Source organism: Lissotriton vulgaris, chromosome 1_1 (genome assembly GCF_964263255.1).
Source record: "Lissotriton vulgaris chromosome 1_1, aLisVul1.2, whole genome shotgun sequence".
Classification (NCBI taxonomy): domain Eukaryota; kingdom Metazoa; phylum Chordata; class Amphibia; order Caudata; family Salamandridae; genus Lissotriton; species Lissotriton vulgaris.
Window position 1 is genome coordinate 1837181031 of NC_141685.1, and position 24492 is coordinate 1837205522.

Below are 24492 nucleotides of genomic sequence, written 5' to 3' on the forward strand. Positions count from 1 at the left end.
TTTCAGATAGAGGCTATTTGGTACATACCTTTCCAACAAGATGTGATTTCTGTGAGAGTAAAGAAGTGTACAATAGGCTCACATAGAGCCTAACATGAGGAGGACTATTCCCTATTGCTGATAAGAGCGATAGGAAAATTAAGATAGAGATATATTTGTACATACCTTATTAACACAATGTGATTTCTGTCTGAGTAAAAAATTGAATCACAGAAACATTGAATCACAGATGAGGAGGACTATGAGAATATGGGTTATTGTTTCCAAGTTATGAGGACATTAGAAGAATGAATGAAGGTGGAGTATGGATGGTTTAGTCTGCCGGTACCTAGGACCCAGAAACACTTATAAATTACATTGTGATGTTATTTATTTTATATAAATGTTGGACTGTATAGTCTTTCTTCTTTATACAGTGGTCATTTATATAGATTGCCATAGATGTTTTTTAAGATTATTAATGTAAATGTTTGTGTTTTTATACTGGTACACATGATACTGAGCCAACATTAGGAGAGACGGTGTTACAAGAGTCCTGAAGAAGGTGGTGCATAATTAAAAGCACACCGAAACACGGCGATGCTCTTGTTTTATCTGTTAAGTTCAAGGAACATATGGATCTAATTAAAAACTGTATTAATAGCCCCAATGAAATCGATTGCATAGAATTAACGTTTTATGATGATTTTAATATGTTGTGTTTTCTTCTCCCCTGTCTATTGTAAATCATGTGCTATATGTATGAAAATTGTCCCAAAAACTTTTTAAAATTTATTTCTTTGTATTGTTGTGTCTTCTCAGTGTTTTTAATAAAAGAATAAGTTGTAATACTATTTAGAGTATGCGTTTATAAATGCTTCCTGAAATCCCTACTATTGATGCTTTAAATATATCTGCATGTTTGCTGTACGGTTGAGTGTAAGGAATCGGGTATATCCAAGAGAAAACCTTTTTTGACATTCACTGTATTTGGTACCCCATCTTTTTAATAGTGGGGCCACTCCCTGTTTTCTTTGAATTGATTTGCATGGCTTCAAACATCTGACTTAGAGGTTTTTCGTCATGCATGTACCACATTGTGTGGTGCAAGCATGATGCAAACTCTCGTAAATATGCCCCATAGTTCATTGTTGCACCTTGCTCTTTCCCCATCAAGTGGATGAGAGGATGCAGCCTTAAGGCTAGTAACGTCGACCTTGAAGCTGGGGGACCAGGTTTGTTTCGGTAAGGACGCTCAACATCCTTTGATTCTGGCCAAATCGCTTTACCCGTGCCGAGAAAAAATGAATGTGTTCTTCTGTAAAGAAACTGGTGCTCATGTAAATCGCTCTGATATACGATGTCTCTGGTCTAGTTTGCGCTATATCAAACGTTTTTTAAAGTGTACCTATGATGTTACGAAAAAAAAGCACAGGTGCACCATGAATTGAAATTGTACGAAAGCAACAGTATTAATGTCAAAGCACAAATAGTGATGTCCAGAAGTCTTGTTTGTTTGATTCTTTTATTTTTCAACAGGAGGAAACGAACAGCCAATGTGTTTCGTCCCAGGACGGGACTTCTTCAGGGCTACCAAGAATAGGAAAGACAAATTCCTGGCGGTGTGAGTGATCGTATGGTGGAGGCCCGATAGTTGAGGTCTATTTCGCAGTCTCGTCCTGGGACGAAACGCGTCGGCTGTTCGTTTCCTCCTGTTGCAAAATAAAAGAATCAAACAAACAAGACTTCTGGACATCACTATTTGTGCTTTGACATTAATACTGTTGCTTTCGCACTTTTTCAATTCATGGTGCACCTGTGCTTTTTTTTTGTTACATGTTAAAGTTCTGTTTAGGACTGTCATTGTGATGGTGGGTGTCTTATCGGTGTGCACATAATCCCTGTTTAAATATCAAAAAAGGGTAAAATTACTACTGAGGTTATTTTGGATCAGGTGCATTCCTATGAAGGTTCCGCCATCTGCCATGTTTTAGTTGTACCTATGATGTTATTTACATACAGGTGTAATGTATTTTTCCAGTTTGCCACATCTGCTTAAAAGGTGTAATTGAAGTTCTCATTTTGTTATGTTAGGAATTTATTCTGACATTTTATGAAAATAACGGAATTCCTATCGATGGGACAGGAAACTAAAGTGATCATAGGAATCCTTTCCATATCTGGATTATTTGCAGAATTAATGCAATATCTCGCTGTGCACGTTCTCTGAAAGGACTTTTGAAGAATATAAATTTGTGGTAAGCAGAAGGTACTGCTTAATTTGTAGGAAATATAAAAATACCCTTGAAAACCCAACGTGTTTCTTAACAATTCTACTTAGTTTCAATTCCATCTCATTCTTCTTCCACCATTCAACAACTTGTGTCTGTTTCTTGCATTCTTTCCGTTTTTTTCTCCATCTCTGCATTTACCCTTTATTAATATATTTCAATATCACCCTTCCTGTCTTTCTCCTCTACTTTGCTTTTCTCTCAATTGCCTCAGGGTTAAACGTCTGATGGTGAGGACTATTTCAACAACAACTAATGCAAGTGTCTCAAGATAAGCCCTGACAAGATGATCTCAGATGTACAAAAAGGGAGACAACTGCATTTCTAGTCTTCTGTGCTGTTTACCGTCGCCTCCGCCTAGCAGACGTGGCTTTTAACCACACTAGATAAGACATCTGACGGTGCATAACCAGATTTCGGGGGATCTTCGCTGTAACATTTCCGTTTGGTTACTTTTTTGTTTTAGCACAAGGCGACTTCCGAGAAGTTACAAAAAAGCTGACAAATATTTTAAGACAAACACAGAATGCAAATGTTCACATCAGGATTGAAATTAGAATGTAAGTGTTTATAACATCAAAAACGGTGTAAAGAAAACAACTTTGTATGTCTTAAACTCCCCACGGATAGCTGTTTCAATCAAAGCTGGCACGCAGAGTCTAAAAATTGCAGCTCTCCAACATGAGGAAGCCCGAGGCTGTGATTGTAAAAACAGAAAGTGTACTGTATGCTTCTGGAACAGTGTACAGAAATTACAAAGCACGAATTAATTATGCTTGGAAAAGGTGATACAACTTACCATTTCTTTCTTATAAAACTCGAAATAATGTTGGATTTTGCGTATTATTTAATGAGTACATACACAGAAACGTCTGTTTCTAATAAAATCATGTTCCATGATAATTTTAATGAGCTCTTAATTGCATTCAAAAAGAACATTTCTGTTGTTTTTTGCCAGAATATTTAAATTAAATTGAATATATGTCAACTTAATTTTCCGAAATGGTCCCGTCTTCATTTTTTCAACTTCCATGCTTAAGTATCATGAAAGGCATAGAAAAAGGGAGCTCTTTGTAAAGATGCAGTTCTAAAGCACTGTCTGATAGCATGAATATCATGAATATTTCATCTATTGAAAAAAGATTCTTCTGCTTATCACTTCCAGCTTTCCCCATCATAATGCTTTATTCCACCTGGCTGTGGCAGATACCATTACTCATCCTATAAAGCTGCACATTTCACACCAAACTAGTGCTTCCACTGTATTGGCTTTGCTGACACTTTATACAAACACTAACCCTCTCAATGATATGCAGCTAGCAATGTACACATAATTTGCAGGCACACTAGATAGCATTGAACTGACACTTTACATGGTTTCTCCATATGCAGTTATTAATATATAATTTTAAAAAACGTGCCTCCCGGGGTGTATGTGGAAGAATTCCACTGTGCATTAGTTTAATTTGCCATTACCATAGTTTATACTATTGCATACCTCTGACTCATTAAACATTCAGAGACAGATAATTAACTAATGAGTCACCCAATATGTTCAGTAAAAAATAGGTATGTCCCATCTATAGCATTAGAGTCAAGAATGTTGCTTGAATGCGAAATACCTTGGAAAAAACAAGACACAAGAGGCATTTGACAAAGCAGGAACAGTTTGTTTAATTAATCAGTGCTGCTGGGAGAACAGTTGCAGGCATGGAGACTGAGGACTGTCTCAAATTACAATCAATCTGATGGGGTTTTTAGATAATTATTTGAATGTCATAAAAAAGATCTGGTGATCCTTTTTTTGTAAGCAATGAAAACCATTACATGGACACAATGTGGCCAGTGGGTAACGTGTCAAAATGTCCGGCATGGGGAGCTTCTGATCACTGTGTATACTTTGTGTGCTGTGTCCTGATTGTCAATATTTTCCTATCTTCAAGTGACATCTAACTGTATGGTGTTTGGGAATGTGTGTACCCCTCCGGCCATGCATGCTTTACTGGGTGTTGCTGCACCTTTCTGTGGGATTTATCTCAGGTTTCCTGTTTGCATGTTTGTCTGCTGCCTAAGTGCCACCCCGCTTGCCTGGGTCTCAGAGCCTGCCCAGCTACCTTTTTCTGAGTTGGGTGGACGAAGAGTTCATAATGGGGGAATTTGTCAATAAAGATGCAACTTCATTTTTATATATGAATGTATTGTTATATATATATTGACATCAACTTTCTCAATATTAACACGAATATTGTGCTCTTGTGTTCATATATCCCTTGTTTAATCACTTTATGTTTACTGAATATATGTTCAGCTTGCAAATATTCAGAATACATACATAGATTTGTAAAGGATTCAGAATTATCTTGTCAGCATTTATACCAAATGGGCGACATATGCAGGATCTGAAACTGTTGTGTGGTGGATACTACCTCAGACAAAAGTCCTGGAGACAATGGAAGAGCTACATGGCCCCAGGAAGATGCTTTGCCCAGCCACTCTGCTCTAATGCTTCATCTGGGCGAGCACAATACGCTTCCCCTAGCTGCCAAAGGGAAACAATATAAGCCCTCCTGCTGTCTCCTGGGCTTAGACTGCCCTGCTAATGCTGAGAAAAAAGACCCAACAACATCAACCACCTGCTTTAAGAATGTTATGTGGATTTGGGTCACTCATTTCCACTTGGAAGTAGAAAACATTTGCACAATTAGACCCAGAAATGCATGCTACTCTTCATTCGGAGGGGAACACTTGCAATCCCTGTTATCTTACAGGGATATCACAGCTGACATTGTAAGTCCAGCTGAGTTATTCACCTGCTGAGTCCTCTTGAAAGATGAGGGTCCTTAAGGGCCATGTAGCCCTCTTGTTACCTCTAGTAAGTGTGACACAGCGGAATTTGTGAGAGCTGGTTGGAAGCCCGCCCCCTTTCTCCATTACTTTACAGATACAATTACTGGTTAAAAAAACATAGAAATTACCCAATGTCATTTGAGATGTCATCACTGATATCATGAGTGGTGTCATGAGTGATGTCACTGACCATTTCATGAGTGATGTAATATTTGAGGTCATAAACAGTGCATTGCAGGGGCACGAGTTATTTATATATATATTAACTACTGGCGGTCGCCAGTAGGTAGTTATAGTTAGGACCTACTTTCCATAGGAAATCCACAACAATCTATTTGGAATAACTTTGGCATCAGTGGACGAATGTTCGCGAATTTCTCAAAGAAAATGGCCTGCTCGGTTACCCTCATTCCCTGAAAGTTTGGGGTTGATTCATCAAGTGGGGGCCGAGAAAAAAGGGGGTCCCAAAACGTGTTTTCCCCATGCAATTTTCCATAGGGACCTTTAAATGGTGTAAATCCATTCAGTAGTACCTTAGAAAATTACAAGTAAAATCTCAGCAAAATCTAGAGACGGAGTACAGCACGCTTACGGAAATCCATCCAATTACGAGCATGAGCTGCATGCTGATTGGCTGTCAACTGTGCGTCAACACTCCAAACCCGGGAGTAGTGGCAGCCATTTTGTTCATCGCTAGAAGCGACTTACAAAAAAACAGTAAAACAAAGTTGAGAAATAAGGAAAGGGGGCAGTGTAGAAACATCCTGACCCTCTAGGCTTGCTCAGGGGGTCGTACATGGATCTTAAGGCTCAATTTTTATTTTTTTTTAAATAAAAAAAACGGTGGGTATGCATATGGTAAACATACACGGTTGAAAAGGGAAATAAAACATAGAAGTCTGTTTTATTCATTAGGTCCCGGGGGGCAAATTTCGGGGGCAATTGTTTTTCATAGTGGGGGGCTTGTAAGTTGCCCCGAGCACTGGGGAACGCCACCCCTCTGTGGTTTTATTTTGAAGTATGCGGGGGGTTACGGTCCTCTTCCCCTCAGTCTCGAGGACAGTCACCCCGACGAGGCTTTTTTTTAATATTTTTTTTTTAAAAGTGTGTTTTCAGCTCTCCCTCTCTTTCTCCCCGTACTCGTCGTGGGGCCCGCCACCTTCCTGTGGCAGTAAGATGTGAAATGACCTTCCAGCCATGGGTACCTGCACTCCCCGGGGTTTTTTAATGTTGGGAGGGGGTCGCGCTGCCCCCCTCCTGGGACCCTTGGTGGCCCTGGGGTCCACCACCTCCCAGGGTCGGTTCTTGTAGTGTCTCGGGGTGCGTACTTCTGGGACACTGCTGTTTGGTATGGTAGGGCGGTACCATCACTGCTTTCACTTTACCACAGGAAACAGCTTTCCTATTTGAAAAAGAGAGCAAGTTAATATGTTCTCTCTTTCAAGAAATCAGAGAGCAGTATATAAGGTGATGTCTCTGATAAAGCGATGCAGGCTCATGAAGGACGCGGGGAGCCGTCTGGCGATCGTGGGGGTCATTGGGTCTAAAAAAAAAAAAAAGTTATTTTTAAGAACTAACTTTACTGGTCAAAAAAAAACTATATTTCTTTGATAGTATTTAAAACTTTCAGTTTTTTTGTGTGCACCAGTTGTACTCTCTACGCATGCGCAGCCTCGTTTCCAAGCCCTCATTTTTTTCTTTTTCCATGCAAACCTCTCCTCATTTCTGGTATTAAATTTGCCACTTTATTTTCCCGGGCCGTGTGTGTCATCCGCTGCTATACTTTTGTAATATATTAATAAAAATATTGCATCTATGTTTATTTGAAATGTAGTGTCAAGGCACCAAAACGTTGATTACATACTCCGTCCACCTACATTTCAGTAGTTTTTCTCCGTTATTTTTATTATACCTGTTACTTTCATTTTACTCTCTGCTTATCTTCTCTGAGATCCATGAGATTTCCTGGCACAGACACCACAGTGTTTGTCCTTGGCCTCCGATCTTATGACTTGGTCACACGTATACCTAAAAACTGATTTGAAGGACGTAAGCCAGAGCCATTACAATGCGTGTTCGTCAACACAAAGATATTATTAAGATTATGCATTTATCATGCGTGGTAAAAGTTTACTAGTTGTAAAAGCATGCATGGTAAAGCCATATGTGCGCTAATGGCTTCATGGTGACGATCACGCGTGGTTATGACCGCATTGTAATGGCTGTTTCCCCCAGGACACTGCAGGAACCGGGTCTGGGCGTGGTGGACTCCAGGGCACCAGGCGGAGGGCACGCAGCCCATCTCATACAATATAGACATTTTTGTGGGGTGATTGTTTCCGTGGTTTGAGGGGCGTCATTAAGGTCCACACTTAATTTTGTAGGGTGGTAGGTTTGCATGAAAAAATTTCGCAAGAAGTTTGTAAATGTGGTACACATTGTTTCGTATTAGTTTGATTTCTTTACCATGTTGTAGTGTACCCAGAGAAAATATAAGTCAGTACTTTTCAATCTTACTCTTGAACATCTTACTATAGTACTTCAACATTATATTATTATACAATTATATTATAAATATTATTTTTATTGTGGACCGTCACCCCCCCACAAAAAAAATAAGTATGTAGTTTTTATTATTAACTTTTATTAAAAGAATAACTGTAAACAAAACTTAATGATACCTATATTATAAAGAACTTTAAAAAACAATGTTATAAACAAATTGTGAAATAGATTCCAAACTACATTGGATTGGTAATCAGCAAAATAAAACAGAAAATTAGAGTCTAGAATTATGTAGATGTGAGTAAATGAGATGAAGCATCACAAGTCAAGGTGACAGTACGATTTTACGTGTGCAGTGTGCCTTGTACATTTTACTTCTGTTATAGTGCCGCATTCAAGTGGTGTCTATATGGAAGTGCCTACTGCATCAGTGACACAAAAGTGGCACAACAGGATTGCAAATACGCCAACTTATTTCTAATGCATTGTAATGAAGGCATTGTATATCTACGCCTCTGTGCTTACCGTTGTATAAACACTGCGGCCACAGGAGTTCACAGCTGGAGTTCAACTGTTGTTCTAGACGACAGCAGTGTCTATAAGTTTTAAATAGAAAGAGAAATGATAACACAGAGAGTGAGAGAGAGAAAGAAAGAGAGAGAAAACAACATTAAAACTGTCTCGCAGAGTGTGGAGTTGAGATTTTTTCTTGAAAAGTCAGACGTAGATTTACAAGCTCCTTGTGTCACTTTTCCCATGTTAACACAAAAGTGGTGTAATAAGCTTGTAGATCTGTTGGTCAGACTTTTGTAAGCTATATATTGTCATTGCTCGGAGGTAATTATACATTTTAGACAGTGAAGCTGGTGCACACTACCCACTCACTCCTTTCAGAGATAATTTGTTGTTGTCTCCGAAACAAAATTGTTTGTCACCTAGTGCCATTGGCGTGATAGAAACATGGTGCTCTACGTGTGGAAGAAGCATTCACTGTAATCAAGAGAGTTAATCATTTCAATTCAGATAAGGTTGTATACAGGAGAGTGGAGATAGCAGCGTTCATATCTTAAAAAAAAAAGAGAAATGATGTGAGAGAGTAGGAAAGAGAAAGGGAAAAAAGGACATTAAAATGTGGGAGAGACACACACGACAGGGGAGGGTTACGTGAAGCCAGAGGTGCAACCAGTCAAAAATAATGGGGGTGGGGAGGCTAGAAAAAATTTGGGGCTGGGGCTTTAGTTCAAGCAAAAAGAAGAGTGGAGCTGCAGGGTCTGTGAGAAGGGGGGATTATCAAAGCCTCATTAACAAGCAAAATGTCTTTAAAAGACCTGTGACGTACTCGGGTGTGAGTTTGTGTGTGCCCAGGAAGCTATCTCATCCTTGCTGAAGCCCCGTTAGCCCAATGTTTTTTTTGCACCTGCTGCATACTACATATTCTCTCCTTTGACAGATAACTTGTCGTTGTTTCAGAAACAAGCTTATTTACTCACCTTGTGCTATTGGTATTGGTGGAGAAGTGTGGCTCAATGGTTAGAAGAGGCAGACCAGGAAGCAGAGGTCAGACCCGGGACCAGGGTTCCATTCCCGACGCGGCAGGGTCTTGAGCCCAAAATGTCCACAGACTTGATAATTCTTGCTTCGGTGCCTGCTCGAATCATGGGTTCACACTCTGCAACTCCGGGAAATAGCTTGCTTAATCTCCACTATGGCCCCCTGCTGTGGGATGCCTGGCTTTCACCTTGGGGGTTCCCAGTACGGGTTATCTCACAGGGAAAAACCAGGACGGGTTACCAAAGCAAGCGCTTAGAGACCGTTGGTGATAATGCGCTATATAAATATAAATTACAATTACAAGTACAATTGCCGTTGTCCGTGTTACATAATCCATCCTGAAGCTGTACATCTGAAAGATATTAAAAGAAAGATGTTATGATTGGTAATTCTTACTATGTTAATATGGAGTTAGATAATATCGCGCTTTTATAGACATTTGCTTGTCAGATTTCTACGAACTGTTTGTATTGTGAATATATTTCGGACATTTCAGCGATTATAAAAACGTTACTGCTATTAGGGAAAAAAATTAAACATGTAAATTATTACATTCTGTAGGAGTGCGTTTGTCTAAAATACTAAGTCACATTTTTGTATGTAGTCAGCTACAACCCTTTGACTCCTTCCGATGCATACTCAAGCACACTGCTCACCTTTTTGTGGAAAATACACCTTCTTTATGAGGTAGTTCCGATTTCCAACAAAGAAGTCTCATATATGGTGCAGAGTCTTAATATCTCTATGGCTAATGACATATTCGTGCTCCCATCATCATCATCGCAGGTTCTTCACCCGCTCGGTGCTTTGGGCACCACTAACTCATTGACCAAAGAGGCCATGCATGTGGTAGTGGGCCCCTTGTTCGGTGCTTTGGGAACAACTCTAAAATGGCGTAGAACACGTGTGCCCCGTCTTTTTGTATACATAGGGTCACGTGTGTAGTGACGGATGTGCTGGATAGGTGTGGTGTGGGTGTATACCAGCCATGAGAGAGTGTGTGTCGATCTGAAAACTAGACCTGCAACTAAGAAATCACTACAATGGAAATCTGGGCTTTGTACTGTTGTTGTGTTTTTCTGGTAGCGTAAGCACAGTACGCTGTACTAACGTATTCAGTCTTGAATCATTTATCACCTCCCTCAGGGGCTTTTAAATGTTGGAGAGGCGTCAATAATAGTGTTGATTTTTCTTCTTTAGTGTGCAGTGCTATATTGTTTTATAAAATGTATAAGTCTTCAAACTATCTTTACTCTTCTGATGTACGTGCGATATTTCCGTAATTGATTTTAAAAGTAATAGACGCTTTTTTACAGGTGTAAATAACTATTTTTATGAATATCCCAGATAATTTCTTCTCTTAATATGTACATTAAATTCATAAATATATGTTTTTGAATAATTAGAATCTTACCTGGAGTATGTGTACGGGGCGCTATATATAACGCCACGTGGGATTTTTTTTATTTAAAAAACTCAAGGTGCGCGTTTTGGGTGAAAAAGAAAAAAAACGTGAAGCCCACTTTATTCTTAATTAGCCACCGGGGGGGGGGGCAAATCTCTGGGGCTATTTGTTTTTCATAATAGGGCGCCTAAAGGGTCTCCTCTGCGCGGGGATCGCTACCTCTCGGATGTTTAACTATATGTATGGGGGGACCGCTTTCTCCTCCACTCGATTCCCTCCCCCTCCCCCACCTCTGGGGCCTCTTTTTGTTAAAAAAAACTGTGTAAAAGGTTTGCAAATGTGGTATTTTGGTTTCGTTTCTGTCTTGTAGAGGATCCAAGGGAAATATAACGTTTTTTTTGTACAGCCACTACTTTTCTGCCTGTTACTATAGTAACAGTTCATGGAACAGTTGTGTGAGTACAGAGGTTAGAAGTTCACCACAATATGTTGCTAATTGAAGTACTTACTGTGCTGGAGATTTATATATTTTTTTTTTCATAGGAACCGGTAGTCGTAGAAGCAGTTTGTGGAAAAGTTTTATTGGGGATTCCTTCCTGTTCGGGGAGTAATAGGGTAACATGCTCCAAGCGGGACTTTATGAAGTTTAATGTTCATTGGCTGTAAAGTGTTAAAAGTAGAAGGCTTAACAGTCATTCCTTGCTCGTCTTTGGAAAACATGAACATTTTATTGGCTAAAGTGTTCCGAACACAAGTTTGCACCTTATTGGGTGGGAACGGTTCACTGTTGACAGTGATATTGTGATGTATTTTCCAAAGGAGTATGGGGAAAGAAAGTAGTAGATGGTAGGTTAGGAAAACTATTAACTGTGTACAGAGCCCATAAGGTGGTGGAGAGGAATTATGAGGTAATCTATTTTTTATATATGTTTCAAGGGCCATTTATATAATTGTTGTGTGGTCTATAAATCACGGCGGAAAAATGACAGTGTTTTGCGTTGGTTTCTTTTACCAAGTTTGTAGGTGACATACTTCTTAGGACTACTATTTACTTATAATGTGGTGTTTACTTTCACGATGGGGAGGTGTGGTTGCGCAGCAAAAAATTCAGTCTAGGTTTGAAACTGTTTTTATTAGGCAAATACAAATAAACTTTCTTCAAAAACTGTCACAGTAAATATGAAAGGGGTGACAATTAAAAATGGAATTTCATAAAATATCAGTTAAGCGTGGCTGTATAGTTCATTTTTGTGCTACAGTTTGTAAAAGTGTTGCCCCACATTCTTGTTGATGTTAGAGGGCATTAGTTACTTTTAGATAAAGTAGAATAGAAGTGCTACAACACACACTCCTGCGTCCCACTAACAGAGTTGTAGTCGTCTGCCCATATGTGTCGTCAGGCGAGGCGTGGTGAGGCGAGGTAGGCGGAGTTGGGCGGTGATCGCGCAGGTTGAGGAGAGACGAGCGGCAGCTGCTGTGGCCGCTGTGGCGTTGTCGTCTTTTTTCGGGACCGGGACTGGGACCAGGACCGGGGGACTTTGACGGCAGAGGTATTCCGGTAAGTCGGCAGAAAAGCACGCGGGAGGAGGTGAGGGAGTGGAGAGGCGTGCGGCATCTTGCCCCCCTCCGCTGCCGCTGGCGGTGATGGTGACGGTAGTGGGCAGGTACTTTTGCAGGGTACTCTGCAGGGGAATCAAAAACAGCAAGGCCGTGTCTCCCTGTATCCCCCTGTATAGCCCTCCCCCTCCCTCCTGAACCGCACTTCACCGCACGGTGCTGCATGTTAAGTTGTACCCCTGTACACCTGTACTCCTTGGTTATCCCCTGTGTCTGCCTTCAACGGCCCTGTGGGAAGTTTTCTCCTGCTCTCCCTTGCTCCGGTCAGCCTCCGCTCCTGCGCTGTCTTCTCCTGCCACCTTAGCCAGTTGACAGCGTGGCACACCCGGCTGCTCTCTCCAGCTCAAGGGCTGCTCCCCCCGCCTCCCCTCCCTGAGTTTGTCAAGTGACAGCCGGCCTCACTGCCTGCTCAGGCCAATGACTGGCCAACGACTGGCTGATTGGTGACTGGTTGAGCTGACTGACCCCCTCATTCCATCATTTGTGCGACCCCATCTGGCGGGGGTTAACACAGAGGCGAGGGCTTGACTCCCAGTCAGTCCATTTAGCCCTGTCCTGTCTAGGTTCGAGTGGTGCGGTGTGTGCGGGTGGTCGCAGACAGGCGGATTGTGGTCGGGAAAAAGTCAAAGAGTGGGGGGTGCCACGACATAGTTAACGACGAGGCATACGCCCACAAAAGTGCTAAAAGTGCATCCTACTCAGCCATCAACCAACCGCCAGCCGCGGGAAGACAGGACAACCCTCCCACACCGCAGAACTAAATTCACACCACAACGTCAGTTAGCCAGTCTGTGGCATCAGAATTGGCAGAAAATCCTAGATCCATCAGAACCATCAGAGCCCTTTGAGCCACCAGAGTCAACAGAGCCCTAAGGCACTGCAACCCCTCTCAGACTTTTAATTGCTTATAACTGCCTCGGCAGTGCCACCCCAGCCACTTTTCTCACTTTAGCCACCACAGTCGCCCCAGCACCGCATCGGCTTCAACAAAATAATCAAAGCTATGAGATCTTGGAAAGTTAGAAAGAACATAGCGGCACCAAAACAGCAGAAATCAAAACAGCCGGCATCCAACGAAGAGCTCCACTCGGGTAACTACAAGTCCCCCAGGGGTTGCCAGGAAACAGCGACTGCTGAAAAATCTTCACCAGATGGCTGCTGCAACCCCAGTCTTAAAGGCAAGACTACAGACATGCCAAATGCCTTAAAATCCTCAAACCTGTTGGATTACTTTAAAAAAATCTCATCTATGATTAATGCTCCTTTAAAGTCCCAGCCTCAGGAGTCAACCAACTTTGTAGCTGCGGACCAGCAGGCCGAAATAGGTATGCCCCCCCTACAACTGTCATCTCCACTACAGTGGCCAATGAGAACTAAAGAGTCAACTCAACCTCCGGGTGTTTACATCTTTGGATCAGCAGTTAACGACTTGCCCATGCCCCGGCGGGGGGTGCAAGCTCCAAACAAAACCTTTTTTGTTATCACGTGGAGCCGCAACCTAGTCAGCAACTCTCACCTACTGTAGAGGATATGCAAGGTGTATGCCCGTTGCAACCCTCTCCGGTGAGCCTTCACAGACCAAACTCAGAAACCGGAAACATCAATAACATCTCTCCAACTGGACCCTGTTGTGTCAAAGGAAACCACAATGGCTCCCCATTGTCAATTAACTCTTGCTCAAATCCATGTGCAAAATCCGCATGCGCACAACAACATCCCTCAACTGTCCCAACTACTTCAAACTATATGTACACCTAAAGAGTACCTGGACGTGCCAAGCCTCCAGCATATTGCATTTTCACCACCAGTAACAATAACAATACCACCAAAAAAATTGCCCAAAATATCCGATCCAAATGACCAACTCTTAGCGGACCTGTCATTTTTCTTTAAAAACTAAGGAAACTCTGCCAATCATACGCCAAATCTAAAACTCAAAAAAGAAGAGCCTACAGTAACTGGGGTTTGGCTGCAACTTCTTCCAACCTTCCAACAAACAGTCAATGCACTAAATTACCATTCAAACAAACTGGATGTGCAGGTCGATCTTTTGAACACCCTAGTGCTGTTCACGGCAGGGATCGACAATAAAATCGATAAACTGAACAACTTAATACTTGAAGCACAAGCCTCGACAAAGCTCATACCGTTGGTCTGTTGCTGCTCCCCAATAATTGATTCACTCTCTTCGCTTCCAGACTTCCTAACTAGTGTAATAAAAGAAGTCAGGTTGCTGAAGGGAGGCAACTCACTCATAACTTCTTGTCCGCAATCGCAAAAAATACCAGATATGACTCAAGATCGAGCTAACCCATGGACCACCGCAAACAAAGGCACTAAGTTAAGCAGGGGAACAGTTCTCTGTCTAAAACAGTCAAAACAACAGCTGTCCACCCGAAATTCTTTCCCCTCTTTGAAATGGCGGCTAACAAAAAAGCTCTAAGTGAGACAGCTGCACTATCGCCCCTAGTAAATTCTAGTGTCAACAATGCAAAAGGGGATCCACTAGTACCCACCGCTCAATTAACCGTGGGAAGTTCCCACGACCTAACCGAACGAGGGGCGCGAACAGCAATAGATGAGCCCAGCACTGTCACAGAACACCGAAGGATAAAAACCGACGAACCAGGTTTACCTGAGTCCACAGTGACCCTAGCAAAACCCAAACCAGTGTCAGCCTCAATTTTGTCTCGGGTGGACCCCACTATAACAAGAATGAACTTCACAAAAACAATACATAACCTAAAAACAATTTTGCCCAAAAACAGTCAGCCTACGAGGAAGGCCCCTCATTGTCCGACGGAACAGGAGCAGGAATTAGACGCAGGCCAGCGACCCAATAAATCCAACAAGACGGCCCCACGTGTAAATAATAATGAGATTGAAAATTATCCACCACATTTCCACATTCTACTGGCACCGGAATATAAATCAAAAGGTCGGCAAGATATCCTTAACAGGTTGAATATAATGAAACTAGTGGATGGCATCCCAGGGCTCGCAGGTCTGGCATCGGACGACATTGAATCCATCGAATTCCTCCCACCAAGAGGCACCCAACCATCTGAGGTAACCCTGGTGTCTCTTAAGTCGGCCAGCTGGGCAGGAGCTTTTTTGGACCACAAGGCCATTCTGCGGGACTAGGGCATTCGAGTGTACCCATACTCCACTCCAGGCTACCCTACTGCCTTACTAAATCAGCCAACCCCACCTCAAAAAGCTGGAACCACTAGACCGGTGGAACACCCCGGACCGTATTCAATTTTAAAGAACTCGTCAGGAACCGAAGATCAGTATAAAACCCCTCCAACAGTGGTTTCCTATGTCGACACAAGTCAAGGATGGGAGTGGCTCCCAGCCGTCCTGTCAACCAAAAGCTTAGAATGACCGTCTGAAGCAGAGTGCAGGGGCCCCAAGCATAAAACCCTGGCAAAGTCAGCCGCCCTAGTAGCCTCATCAGCAATTGTTCATAACCCACAAGTAGATTCCATCTTCTTAATGTGTTCATGGAACATAAGTGGACTCCATCAGAAAATTACGAGCCCAGAAACTTTTTCCTTTCTATGCGAGCATGCAGTAATAGCCTTGCAGGAAACCTGGGCCTTACAAGGATGTCCCGTTATTGGCTTCACTGAACTATGGAAACCAGCACTCAGGGACAGCTGTTACGGTCACTCTAAAGGGGGCCTGTCAATATACATATCAAACAGATTAAAAGGCCCAATTTCACGATTACCCATTGACGAAGGCTGGTTACTCGGGGTCAAATTCAACTCATGGCGGAATCAGCGCTCACTTTTCCTTCTAAACTTGTACATTAACTCAAGTCCGCGCACAAAAAAAGATCACCTGGCCTGTCTAACGGAAATCATGAGCGACATAGCCGCAGAACACCCAAACTCAGACTGTATTGTCACGGGAGATTTTAACACCAACTTATTCCAAGATAAACTAGCAGACACTGAAGGGCCTTTTTTATTTACGTTCACTGAGGCCGTGACACACACCAAACCGCCCATTCAAGCTTACTGCGGACTGGGCGAACTCTGTGATGCGATTTTACAGTGCAGGTTACCTGGTGATCAACGGCAGGTCGGTGGGTGACACTCCTCCAAACTGGTCCTGGACAAACGGCAGTAAACAATCTTACTTGGGCTATACCATCTGCAATTCAGCCCTGCTTCACTGTCTGGCCAGTTTCTGTATTCACCCACAAATCGAAAGTGACCATACGCCCCAGGTCAAATCCTTCAACACAAAACCAGTGACCCATAAACCTGCTCCTTTATCCTTGCGGGGAATATACACAGAGAACCTAAAGCGCCTCAAGTGGAGTGAAGACATCAGCTCGAACATCCTACAAGAAGGCATGGACATCATAAGAGGCGGAATCGATCAAGACGCCTCACAGATTGCGACATGGTCGTTGCTCTGCTCTCACCTTTTTCCAGCAAAACAGCCGGCCCAAAGGCCAATCCAGCACCGCCAGTTTACATTGTCAATGCAGACAAAATTACTTAAGAAAGCCAGAAACAACGCTTTGCGGTCACTTGCAAAATCTCCGGGGAATAGCGAATGCTTAAACCTTTACCAAGCTGCCCAAAAGTCTTTCCGGCTGGCGATGACTAAAGATAAACAGTCGCACGAAAACCAATTCTGGTGCAAATTGGTGTGGGAGAGCAAGAGTATAAACTCAAGAAAATGTTGGGCCCTAATTAACCACACAAACCCGAGTACATCGAGCTTTGGATCAGCAAATATCCAAGAATCGTATTGGGCAACATTCCTTACTGACCACTTCAGGTCTTCAGAACATCCAGGACTAACAGGATACAGCCCCCCAAGAGAGACCGACTGCTCACATTCGGTGAAGAAGGATCTTGAGATGACACAAGAAAGGGTTGCTATAGCAGTGACAAAAGCAATATCAGATGGTGCCCGGGCCCAAATGGCCTGCCACAGAGTCTGTTTAAATCTGACACAGCCTTCTGGTCAGGAACATTAACAAACCTCTTTAATTATGCTTTGAAAACTGCAACAATCCCGGACTCTTGGCGGGGAGCCATAATCCACCCAATCTATAAAACAGGATATTGCGCCGCGCCGAACACTTACAGACTCATAGCCCTCTTGAACATTGAGGCTAAGCACTATGCAGGCTTCCTCCTGGAGGACCTGAGGCTATGGGAAAAGGAACATAACTTGATACCGAATAACCAGACAGGGTTTGTTGCTAACTTAGGGACCAAGACCAATCTATTAGCAGTGTCAACCATTGTCGACAAAGCACTTTTAACATCTAGGTCAGTGCTCTGCTGCTTTGTCGATTTCAAAGCAGCATTTTACAGGATCCCTAGAGCAGCTCTATGGGAAAACTAAGGAAGTGGGGGATAAATTATTGGAGGCAATCATTCAACTTCACTCCAGTACCTGGGTCCAGGTGAATTTGGGGTCCGGCACATATCTCTCGCGGAAAATTATGACAACCAGAGGTGTAAAGCAGGGATGTGTGCTGGCCCCTCTCCTTTTTAACCTGTTTATATTGTATCTGTCGAGCACTCTGGATGATACAAACAGTCATCCCCCAAAGGTGGGAGGCACGGCTATAAGTAACCTTCTGTACGCCGATTAGCTTGTTCTCTTTAGCCTCACCAGGGTCGGGCTGCAAAGGCTCCTGGACAAACTGCTTAGTTACACAACTACGAACCAACTAGAGGTCAACCTTAAGAAAACACAAGTTGTCCCCTTTGGTAAAAAATTACACGCCGGTGGCGGGTGGTCCTTTAACAATACAAGTCTCGCTATAGGCCAGTCGTACAAATATCTGGGTGTCCACCTGGACTCCAGATGTAATCTCATAAAACAGCGCAATGAGATCACAGTTAAAGCTACAACTCTTGCGTTGTCACTAGGTAAGCTCTCTAAAAATCTCTCAGACCCAACACTTACGCCTCTCTTGGAAGTCATGAGAGCGAAAATAGGCCCTACACTATCATACGGCATAGAGATATTCAGGGGAAAATTGAAAAATGTTTTAAATCAACACACAACTAAAATATATAAAAGAGTTCTCCAGCTGCCAAATTCTGCATCTGCAGCACAGATAAGATTAGATATGGGGTTACCAAACTATGAGGCCTCAAACATCGGCACTTTCTTAAACCGTTGTCATAAACTGAGACAAGCGGACCCAGGCACATTAGAATCTTTAGTCTGGCTAGAAATCACCCAGAAAAATCCAGATGGAACGTTTGGTCGCCTCTTTAAGGACGCAATCCATCAAATGGCAGCGAGTGACCTATGGGCCCTTAACCCCAGTCAGACAGCATTTACAATAGCCAATAAAAAATGTGTGAGAATGAGATCACTTATCACAGATAAAGCACTTTTTGCAAAACGTGGCCACCCCTGGACTCTCATAGATTCGTATAGATGGCTAGCCCCCGCCACCTACCTGTCTTGTACATACTCACTGTACCTAAAACGTAGCCTTATAGCTATTACAAAGGGTGACTGGCGATTTCTGCAAGATCTGCCTTCCTGGCGACACACGGTGGAAGATCCAACTTGCAGAGGGTGTGGTAAAACGGCCGAAACTCTGTTGCATCTGGTCTGCCTTTGCCCACTCTTTAATTCCCAACGCAGGTGCAAACTAAAAGCTGAATGGAATAGGCTGGGTGCCCGGACCTGCAGGCAAGCCATTATTGTGGCAAGCAAAAGACGTCCTATAAAGCTTCCCCCTTATCCCTTTTAACCATTTAACACACCTTACAACATACCCCAATTTCTAAGGAGGGCAAAATGAAAAGAGCATGAGTAGTATCCCTAAGAATATTGGGTTGTTTTTATATGTAAGATACCACTGACTGTGGGAGTTACATAAAAGGGGCAAAGAGTTCTGTATATTATGTGTTAACCTACCCTCCCCCTAGTTCATTACATATCTGTGTTTTATATCCTATTTTAAAATGTTACGGAACAAGGAGGCTCAAGATGTGGATGATCTCTATTTTTCTTACGATTATTATAACCAATCGCGTCTCTGTATTCCTTTTAACATTTGGTACATAATGTGAATTTTTTATTCTCTTTTAAAGATATCTGTGTTATATCTAAATAAAGATATTTGATTTGATTTGATTTGACACTCCAGCACTACATTATCTCAGATCAAGAGAACAAGTAAAACAGTATAATCTAAATTGGTTCGTATTACATAGAAATGCATGCATTATTATTTTCAAAATTTGTATTCTGTACAATTCAGAAACATGCTGTCGTAGTGTTTACAAGTTGCAGACTGTTCCGCTAATAAATCACATACTATATATAGTACAGGTCCTATATATTCTTTAAGGAGAAGGTGAATAGGAATCGCAAATAAGAATAGAAATTAGAAAATAACATTCATAAATGTAGGGTTTATTAAATATTTAAAGTAACAAAGTATGCATGATAGATATATTTTAATATACATAAAAATATCTGATCAAGTTTTTATAAATATTTGATAATTATATTACTGATGGCGCTGAAAAATCTCCCATTCCTCTTCTTTAGCAATAGGACAATCTATTATAATATAAAGATTTATACCATTGTTACAGTAAAAGAAAAGGAAAATAAAGTAATGTATTTAACAGAATATCCATAATGAAATAGTTTCAAGCGGTAATTATTCACTGAACTTCTTTTCTCCGGTAGGTGAAAAAATTAGATCTTCGTGGAGACGGGTCATAATCTCCTCTGAGATCATGACGTTGAGAATAATAATATGTATATATTCTCACAGCATATGATCACAAGGGGAAAATAGACTGAAAGCCGCAAGCCGTTAACGATTCTTACTTATCATTACTGTTTGTGACCACTAATTGTGAATTCCGCTAGGATCACTAAGACTGTTAATGTTACAATATATATATTAACAGTATGTGATCTCTAGGGGAAAACATAATAACAAGTGTATCATTGTCACGTTGATTGTAAATGTTTAGGGTTTGCGTCGACGGGTTAGCAACACCTCTCGAGCGAAGTACAGTATCAATATTATAATATAATAAGTCACTATATATATGGTAAAAGGAGCCAGAAAAGGAGAAATATTTGTTATAACATATCTGTTTCTAAGAACAAGCTGCTGATGTTACAGAGAAAAAGGGAAAAACATGCAATAACATTTTTTTTTACATATAAATGTTTAAATATTGACAAATAGTCATATTTTATAACTAAGTACTATGCCTATGCCATCTTGAAACAACTTACATCTCCAGAATATGTTTGTTGACGCAAAAAGAGAATCCATTGCTGGAGAACGGAACCTGCAGCAATGATTGGCGATTCAGAAATAACTCAGCAAAACGAAACTAATTGCACAGTAGGTGTGGTTTATATAGTTCTTTTGTTGTTTAGTAGTCTATGGAAGGAAGATGTGGCTCCGCCTATGTAGATGGCACATTTTTCAGTTTACACATGCTCAAGTTTTAACCGTTTTTCATCTGCACGTGTTTTGAAAAGTTTCAAACTGTTAAGCTGTAAATGTTTCGATTTTGATAGTAACACGTATAATGAATTATTATCTACATACGTTGAAGAGTTTAAAAAGTGTTACTCGGTAAAATGTGTTCTTTGCATTTTCATGATTAAAAGCATCTAAATAGAAGAAGTATAAAAAAATATCGTTATCATTAGAAGAAAAAAAAATGTTTCATATTTGTTATTTTTATGGTTCTTAATTTAAAAAATGCTAGCATTAGCAGATCGTAATCCTACCCTCGGAAAGGTGTGCTGCGCTTGGGGCTTTGGGAAGGTTATTAAATAATAAATGCCCTTTTCTATGCAATTGTAGTCTTGGATTTTAAACTTTCAATTGCCTAGTCGGTATATTTACACTTCCTCCAAACATTTTGGTACTGCTATTTTAGTATTGCAATGAGCCATTCAGCAGAATGTGTTTATGTATACACTGTTCTAAAAGTGAAGCTTCTGTACTTTTTACCAGTCACGCATGGTGCAAAGTGGGCCTTAGGACATGGACTGCTTCAAAGTCCTATACACTATGCATGCAGTCTTGTATGCATGGGAAACTTGTCTTTTATAGCTTTTATTTTCCAGTCTATGTTCTTACACTTCCAGCAAACTCTTTGTGATTGCTTATTCAGTATTGTAGTGAAGTATTCAGCAGAATGCCCTTATGTATGCAGTGTGCTAAAAATGAAGCTCTTCCAAATTCAGACAGACACTGTAATTAACTTAAGTACTTAAGTAATCATGGTGCAAAGTAGGCCTGAGGCCATGTACTGCTTTAAACCCGTATAGAGTATGCATGCACTCTTCTATGTAGGTGCACATTTGTTTTTTATACATTCAATTGTCCAGTATGTATCATTAGACTTTCACAATCACTCTCACTCTACTGTTTTAATATTGTAGTGAGCCATTCAGCAGTATTTCCTTATATATGTACTGTGGTAAAACTGAAGCTCTTATAAATTCAGTCATGCACTCTCTTTGCATAACTGTAATCATGCAGTCAGTACCCAAGTAATTATGGAGCAAAGTAGGCCTTAGTATACAGACTGCTTCAAACTTCTATTTACTACGCATGTACTGTTCTATGCACCTGCAAATTTACCTTTCATATTGTAAATTTCCCAGTCTCTATCCTTACACTTCCAGCAAACACTCTGTCATTCCTGTTATAGTTTTGTAGTGACTCATTGATCAGTGTGTAGTATTCCATTCACTACATTGAAACAGTAATCAGCAGATGTACAATAAGTAGTACATTCCCAGAGATATGGCAGTTTTTGTGCACTGTGATATCAGCAAAAATGGCACAGATATCTGATGTATTTGTGTTGTGAACGTGGTGCATTGCTTGACTTGCATTCCAAGTGCAACAAAGCTCCAGCAATGCTCACAAAGCTGTGTCAATCCGTACACCTGTGCCATCACTGATGACATTTGAGATGTCATCAGTGAGGTCATCAGTGATGTCACTGACCCTGTCATGAGTGATGTAGTATGTGATGTCATCAGCAGTGCATTGCAGGCACGCGAGTCATAGTTAGCTGAACTAACTAGAACGGGGGAATTTCAATGGTTTTGTATGAGTGAAATCTCCAGCTAACGTGGTTGAAACCTATGGTCTTTCAGTGAATATATAAGCCATCTTGATTGGAATAAAGTGGTAACAAAATGAGGGGGTTCATTTTGCCATAGAAATTATGATTAGTGCTGCAGAAAGAAAAATGAGGGCACATTTTGAGTGATTTCTCAAATCCTCTTCTATTTCATTAAAAAATTCTGACATGCAGACTGAAACATGCACTTTGAATACCAACAGCAGACTTCCCTGGTGAGCAGTAGCTTTACTACAGTGATCAAATGGGCAACTAGAGTGCTAATGTTCAGAATTTATGGCATATGTGTGACACATCTAAATGCCTTCTTGATGGAACCAAAGTAAACAAGCATTAAAAATGCGATAGGTCTCGCCCTCATTTAAATTAAAGCAATTCTGTTTGTAATTAGGTGGCTTTTGAGCTTTGCTTTTATTAGTGTTTTTTAAACTTTCATGTACTTAAAATTCATATGTATGCACATATGTATATGTATATGTATGCATGCATTTATATTTGTATTTATATAGATATGCAGAATATATATATGTTTATATATGTATGTATATATATATATATATATATATATATATATAAATTTTGTGGATGGGTCCCCCTCAACCCTGAGGTTGTGCCATTTGGAACATTGCATGTTGCCGTTTTCATTCGTTGCAATACATTTGTTCTTATGCCCTGGTGTGAGATGCCTTTTGACACTGGCATCGGGTTTTTTGCTTTGCCTATGAAGCAGCTGACTATTCAGCTGCATTATGGGATTCGGAGTTTTGAGGGGGTTTTGAAGCACGTGCTTTATTAACTCTGAGGTATATGTTCAGTCTTTGTGTAAACATGCAGCCCCATGATGAAATGGCAATCACCCGGTCCCAGGGCCCTGCATTTATGCTCACTCTTTGTGTAAATATGCAGCCCCATGATGAAATGACATTCACCCGGTCCAGGGCCCTGCATTTATGCAACAGAGACTTTGATGTTATGGCACAAATCTTTTTGACTTTTGAGTCGAGGTCAGAGGTCATGCTGTGGCAGACTTAAAATTAGCACTGATTTTTAAATTGATTTTGATAAATTTTATGGTATACTGGCAAAACAGGATCTTGAGTTTGGACGGATAGTGTAAATGCTCGCCTATATCCCACTGGGCTATGTGCAAATGAATTTACATGTTTTAATCGTTCATTCTGTCTGCAGTATTGGTACATTTTAGCAACCTAAAGAAATGCACTGTGCATTATAATCATGATGTTGCGCCTTACCTGTATTTACCCTATTGCCCAGCTGCAGTTAGCATGCTTATGTTACAATGTATATTTTGCCTGCAATAGGAATGCATGCGTTATAGTATGTCTTCTATTTTCAATAATTAAGTCCAGTGGGTAGGGCTATATAACATATGAGAAATTCATCGCCAAACTAGATTGACCAAGGCCTTTTCAAGGCTGAAACACGTCTCTCCTTATGCTTGGGATTGAGGGTGACCTGCACCAATAAAGAAATGCCGAATCCAGATCTACTTCGTGTCCGTGCCTGCTTTCCATGGAGTTTATGTGGGAGTTGATTGTTTGGTTCATATATAAAAGCATATGCATATATATATGCATATATATGTGCATACGTGTGCGTGTAGAGAAAGTTAGAGAGAGGTAGAGAGGGAGAGAGGTAGAGGTGTAGAGGTAGAAAGGTAGAAGTAGAGAGGTAGAGAGAAATAGAGAGGCAGAGAGGTAGAGAGTACAGGATGAGTAATAGAGAGTAGCAGAGTGAGTAGCAGAGAGTAGTAGAGTGAGTAGTAGAGAGGGAGTTGTAGAGTTGTAGAGAGTGAGTGGTAGAGAGTAGTAGAGAGTAGTAGAGTGAGTAGTAGAGAGTAGTAGAGAGCGAGTAGTAGAGAGTGAGTAATAGAGAGTAGTAGAGAGTGAGTAGTAGAGAGAGTAGTAGAGTAGTAGAGAGTGAGTATTAGAGAGTAAGTAGTAGGTAGTAGAGAGTAGTAGAGAGCGAGTATTAGAGAGTGAGTAGTTGAGAGTGAGTAGTACAGAGTGAGTAGTACAGAGTGAATAGAAGAGAGTGAGTATTAGAGAGAGTAGTAGAGAGTGAGTAGTAGAGAGTAGTAGAGTGAGTAGTAGAGAGGGAGTTGTAGAGTTGTAGAGAGTGAGTGGTA